Source organism: Rhinopithecus bieti, unplaced genomic scaffold (assembly GCF_001698545.2).
Source record: "Rhinopithecus bieti isolate Rb0 unplaced genomic scaffold, ASM169854v2 scaffold_11710, whole genome shotgun sequence".
Taxonomy (NCBI): Eukaryota; Metazoa; Chordata; class Mammalia; order Primates; family Cercopithecidae; genus Rhinopithecus; species Rhinopithecus bieti.
In genome coordinates this window covers 336,987-343,364 of record NW_016806876.1, presented here as the reverse complement: position 1 = coordinate 343,364, position 6,378 = coordinate 336,987, and the positions used below count along the sequence as shown (strand labels likewise).

At 44.2% G+C, this 6,378-nt stretch overlaps 1 long non-coding RNA gene across 1 annotated transcript; it reads right to left on the bottom strand.

The window, feature by feature from the left end:
• Nucleotides 1-2,027: 2,027 nt before the first annotated feature.
• On the bottom strand, nucleotides 2,028-4,422 carry LOC108533549 (uncharacterized). Its single transcript, XR_001886760.1, has 3 exons — nucleotides 4,336-4,422; nucleotides 3,735-3,846; nucleotides 2,028-2,472 (listed from the first exon to the last, which is right to left on the bottom strand). It is a non-coding gene; the product is annotated as an uncharacterized LOC108533549 (long non-coding RNA).
• Between the last annotated feature and the right edge of the window lie 1,956 nt (nucleotides 4,423-6,378).

Below are 6,378 nucleotides of genomic sequence, written 5' to 3'. Positions count from 1 at the left end.
AAAAAAAAAAAAAAATGTTTCATTTGTCTTAAGATCAAACAATGTTAGAAATCTATGCTACTTTAACAGAAAAGTCACCAAAACTTGTTAACTCCTCAATGCAATAGGGGCTGCTGTTTCTTAAAATGATTTAACGTTTCTATACAGCCCATTTGAAAACTGTGATCATCCCTAATGAAACTTTGATGAATTACTCTTAGGACTGTGACATCCGTACAAACCAGGAAGGAGCTAGGACAACACTGTTACATTTTACTGTAAGCAGATCTGTCTCTCTCTCTCTCACATTCCCACAGACAAGACTGTGGCTGTCTGGTAGCACTGGTAATGTGTACAGTTAACCTGAGAAAAATAGCCAGTGTCTGACATTATGATCACTCATGGCTTTGACATTTTCTGGTTTCCTGATTTATTTATTATCTTTTTAGATGAAAGCAAAACCCAATGTCCTCTGATTGATCAGAGAACAAACACTCTGATGCTGATGTCCTGTCCATTGCATCCAGTGAGAAAAGAGGTTAGGACACTGAGGCAGGCTGAATCAAAATTCAACAGGAGTGTTGTGTGTCACCTCATTTTCACGCATTTCAAGTGTGCTGGCACCTGACATTATAAACTTCCAACAACAGAAGTGTTCAAGAGATATTCCCAGTAGCTGAGTGACAGTGCAAGAGGTGCATGGTTCCTGAAGAAAGAATCAGGCAGTGAAGACTTCTCAGTTGAGACAGACAAATAGAAAATCTCTTTCTCACATAACTACAGCAATAACAGAAAATATTGTAAGAGGATGAGCTATTTCTGCCAGTGAATCATTAAACAAAAAAGTTTCAAAGACTCATTAGCTGTTTACTTCTGTTGGAAATCAACGCTGAGCTCTAAAAGTTTTCCGTGGCGTTGAGATGTAACTCCCCCATGTCGTACGACATGTTGTTCCCTGTATTTTCATAAGATAAGGGATTGGGCGTATTGCAAGTATTTGGAAAAGAAAACTGAGGTGGCTTCATGTTGCTGTGTTTCAGCAGTTGAATGTTTTATTATTTATCTGTGTTTTTTTGGGTTTTTTTTTTTTTTTTTGGTTAGTATTTGGTACCATGTAGTGCTGTGTCTTCTCCCAAAAAGATGTGTATTTAACTTAGGAAAGAGATGTAAAGTGTGGTGAATAAGACGGCTCATGAAGGTACAGTGAGACTGACCCCATCCTATATTCAGGGATAGGCCATCCCTCTCTGACAGTGAAGAGAGACACTGTCTTTATACCATAATACCACATAGAGCTAGGGATTCCCTGATACATCTGGGGATTGTTACCTACACCCAATATTGTTTATTATTAAATCTGATGGCTTGAAATATCTACTGATTGAAATGGATGTCTTAGTCTAGGTTACTATTTTTGATATATGTAATTTAAAAAAACAGGATGTATATTTTAATTTTTTAAAATTTACCATTTTATTTTAAGTTATTGTACCAAGCTCATGAAATGTACTACTATTTGTCACAAAAGTGAGGTTATGGCACATGTATTCTAAGATGTAATACATTGTTTTTAGGGAAGTTGAAATACAATATCCTTAATTTTAAATATTATACAACTTTTAAACAATTTGGCTTAGTTGGAGATGGCTGGGGTATACTTAAGAATGTTATGTGTTCTACGTTACTCCTTAAGAAACAGATTTTCAAGCTGGGTGTGGTGGCTCATGCTCATAATCCCAACACTTTGGGAGGCCAAGGCAGGCGGATTGCTTGAGGCCAGGAGTTCGAGACCAGCTAAGGCAACAGAGCAAGACCTGGTCTCTAAGAAAAAGAAATAAAAAAAGAAAACATGCTTTTGAGATAATAGTGATAACACCTGACTCTGTCACATATCACTAATTGAAGGTAAGGAAAATCGGTTCTGGAGACAACAAAGTAGACAGAACACATTCATTATTGATGTAACGTAGTCAGTGTTTGAGGAAACTGTTTATGGAAAGTGAAGCCAAAGTACTTTATTTTACCGAGGTACCTATTAATAACCCAACTGTTAGATAAATAAAGCTTTTTTAAAAATTCCAAGCAAATGTTACTCATCATTTGGAGTCTGGATATCCCAGTTCACAGGGTCACTCCTGAAATGTAGAGCACATGCAGCCTTCTGATCAAAGGAGAGTGAGGGGATTGCCCCTGGCAGGCCTCAGTTCAGGCCCAGGACGCCATGGCAGCCCATGGTCTTGGTCCATGCTGTGGGAGCAGTACAGGATTTATTCGCTCAATAAACATTCACTAGGGGCTTACCATGCCATGGAGCCTAGGGGTCTATAAAACACATCCAGCTGAAACCCTCTTCTTACAGTAGGCTTTCAATTATTCAAAGACTACTCTCAATTTCTTCACTGAAATGTCAGTCATTCTCAGGGTAAACATCACTTGTTTCTTTAACCAGTCCTCACTCATTGTGGTTCTCAGTTCCTTCATAATCCAGCAGTCCTGGAAGGAAATGGGAGAAATGGGGAGAGGGCTTTCCAGTCACTGAATGGAAGTTGGGCTTCCAGTACCAAGGACTTTGGGAAGCAGGTCACACCCTTTGAAGGAATACATTATAAATGCAGTAATTCACACAAGTATTAGACATTACCTCATATACCGACTAAGTTTTTGTGGCTAGAGGACTCACTGGTGTATTCACGGGGAAGTGAATACTTTTGTGAGTGAGCTGCTTATCCTGCAGAAATGCTTTCAGACCACATCAGGCTGCATCACATTGACTGTCTCATGTTATTTCTCAAAATTGTTATAGATTCCATGTGGTTAAATCACCCATTTTGAAAGCAAAGCCAAGTTTTTTTCCTATGACCATATTTGACCATATGGTCATATTTCCTGTGACCAATATGACTGTATTATTCCACATTTCCTGTGACCATAGGAATACCTCAGGGAATCACTAGACAAGTAAATTACGGTTTTGACAAGTATCCACTGATATAGAATAATTGAATGCTTGAGCTGGTCAGGGCTTTAAAAAGTCATCTATTGCAATGCTGATAATTTGCGAAGAAAGGGCTGAGAATCCTAGTGATTACGTAACCTGCCCAAAGTCACCAACAGTGGTTAAGTAACCACATTGGGACTCATAACTCCATACCTTGAATTATGGACCAGAGCTCTCTTTCCTAAAGCAATGTTAGAGGCACTCTGTTTAATTATAATAATAAAAAGTAATTTTTATGCAGACTGGGTCTCACTGTGTTGGCCAGCCTGGACTCGAACTCCTGGCCTTTAGTGATTCACCCACTTTGGCCTTCCAAATTGCTGGGATTACAGGCAAGAACCACCCCACACCTGGCCTTTGGAGGGACTCTTGCTTCGTGTGTTCGGGCTGATCTTCCTGTGTAGTCAGTAAGATGTTCCTGCAGTGTACTTTGGGATCTTTCTGCACAAATTCAGTGAATTCTGTGATTTTTCATGTAATAAAATGTATTACAAATAAATTTGCAATAAATAAGCTAGACAATTAATTCACAGTTAGTAACTTATGGCCTAGAAAATTTCATTACTTTATCCACACATGTTTATAAGGAGATGATTGAAGAAGTAGTCAAAATATGCAGATTCCTAATCATCCCCAAGAAGAAGGGAACCACTGAAAGGCAACCTGGAAGGGTGTGTGGGATTGTTCTGAAGTTGTGAAAGCCACTGAAATTCACACACAAGGGTATAGAAAAAGGGAATCCACATCTTTTGAGTACCTTCATGTGCTGGGTATAACTTGGTTTTCGTTAAGATGACGCACCACTTTTGGAGTCATTACTATACGATCGTGAATGCATTTTTAACTCCTCTGAGTCTCAGTTTTCTCACCTATAAAAGATGGGGTTGTTATGAGGCTTACATATGGTACATGTGTAAAAATCTAGACACAATGCCTGTAATTTTGTAAGTGTTCAATATATGGAGGAAGGAGTATTGTATTTCCCTCATTTAATTTTTCGAGCAAGTTTATAAAATTTGTGTTATTCATATTTTTTAGATAAACCAAGGATGAGAAAGATTACATAAATCACTCCAGCCTGGGCGAGAGTGAGTCCCTATCTTTAATATATATATATCCTATGTATAGATAGTTTTAAGATTATAGATAAAAAATATCGCCAAAATTTAGATACCTGTTCTGAATTAATCAGTGTCCCTGCTATATGATTTAAGTTAAAGTTTTACATCTGATACTTGCTTTAGTTGTCTGAAAATTCATGCCCTTAGACTTGATCCTTCTAGATAAGCAGAAGTGTAACTCTAGGCGTTGTTCTTTGTGTGGAGCTATACACCTAGTACATAATTAAAAGTGCTTACCTGTCTGACCGCAGTGGGTCATCACGCCTGTAATCCCAGCACTTTGAGAGGCCGTGGCGGGTGGATCACCTGAGGTCGGGAGTTCTACACCAGCCTGACCAACATGGAGAAACTCCATCTGTACTAAAAATACAAAAATAGCTGGGCATGGTGGTGCATGTCTTTAATCCCAGCTACTCGGGAGGCTGAGGCAGGAGAATCGCTTGAACCCAGGAGGGAGGTGGAGGTCATAGTGAGCTGAGATCCTGCTTTTGCACTCCAGCCTGGACAACAATAGCAACCCTCCGTCTAAAAAAAAAAAATAGCAATTATGGAATCACATTTCAAAATCCTTATATAATGGTGATGTTTCTCTCTCTCCTTCCTTCCCTTCTCCCCTCTCTTCTTTTTTCTTTTCCTCTTTCCTTCCTTCACTTTCCTCCTTTTTCCCTCCCTCCCTCCCTCCCTCTCCTCCCTCCCCTTCCTTCCTTCTTTCCTTCGTCTTCCCGCAGGTAGTGTCTTGCTCTGTCACCCAGGCTGGAGCTGCAGTGGGTGCGATCTTGCGCTCACTGCAATCTCCGGCCCTCCCGGGTTCAATGCGGATTCTCCTGCTCAGGCCCCGAGCTACCTTGGTAACTACATGCGGGTGTGCCAGCACACCCGCCTTTTTTTTTTTTTTTTTTTTTTTTTTTTTTTTTTGTATTTTAGTAGGGGGGCGGGGTTTTCACCATGTTACCTAGGATGGTCTGGATCTCCTGACCTCGATGACCTGGCCCTCCCCTCGCGGTCTCCAAGGTGCTTAGATAGAGATGTGACCACCGGCCACCTGGCCTGGTTTTCTTTTACATAAGGGGCCTCTTCCTTTGTTGAAAAAGGGGTAAGGATCTTCCTCACAGCGGGAGAAACCTGGAATAGCTCCCGGCCCAGGCCCAGCCAGCCTGAATGAAAGGTGGGCGGCGGACTGGGCCAGCAGGGGCGGGGCCTGGCGGCGTCCTAGGCTCCCAGCCTCACAATGGGGGGCGGGGGTGCGCGTGGGAGGGTACTCTGGGCCTGGGGACTGGTTCCTGGGAACCAGGAGGGCAGCTCTGGCGGCGGGTGGCAGGGCAACCTCCTTTTCAGATTGCGTTGGGAAGAGTGGGAAGGGGGGAGGAGGGGAGGAGCTCCTCTGACCTCTCTTCTCCCAATCACAGCCTATTAGGCTGTAGCATCTAGACCCATTTCTAAATAAACCAAGCCAGGTTCCAAGGGGACCCTTGCAGACAAGTCAGCCAGGGGGGAGGCGGTTGGAGGCGGGGTGCGGCTGCTTAGTCGGGTGCAGGCCCCGTAGCCAGGGGCTGGCCCTGCCACGCGGCGTGCCTTTCGCTAGGATTTTTTTTTTTGAGGTGGAAGTGCTGAGCTCTGCAGACTTGGAAGCAAGGGAAGGCCCAAGCTGCTGGAGAGGAGCGGGGCTACCCCATGGGGGAACTCGCTGAGCCGTTGCTTGGGCACCAAGGCCAGCCCAAGCGGGGCCAGCGGCAGGAGGTCTGGGGACTGTACTGCAGCGCTGACATCTATGAGGCAACATCAAGCAAAGGTGTAGCCAAGGCCAGAGAGGAGCACAGGCGCTGCAGATGGAACCATGGAACCTGCTGCTCCCTAATGCCAGCCCCAAGCAAAACCAGCGCAGGGTGCGGTGGGCGGAACCGCCCTGCAGCTATAACATCACGGAGGCGGAGGTGGCAGTAGTCCACACCCTGATGCTGTGGAACCTGCACAGCCGGATTTGGGAGCAGACAAGGGCCATGACCTGCAACACATCAGTGACCAGGAAATGCCCAAAGGTAAGGAGGCAACTAATACTGTTTGTCCTCAGGCGCGCTTCTGGCCAACGCTGACACAAGGTCCCCCCCTAGAGGCATCCACAGCCTGGGTTCCTCGCTCCTGCCCCTAGCCAGCTTTCGGAGGCCCAGGCACCAGGCAGGAGGACTGGATCTGCCTCCTGCCTATCCACTCCCACCATTTTTTTTCCCTGCTGCATCTGGCGTTTTCTCTCCTCCTTCCTACCCCAGTGGCCAGTTCTGGCCC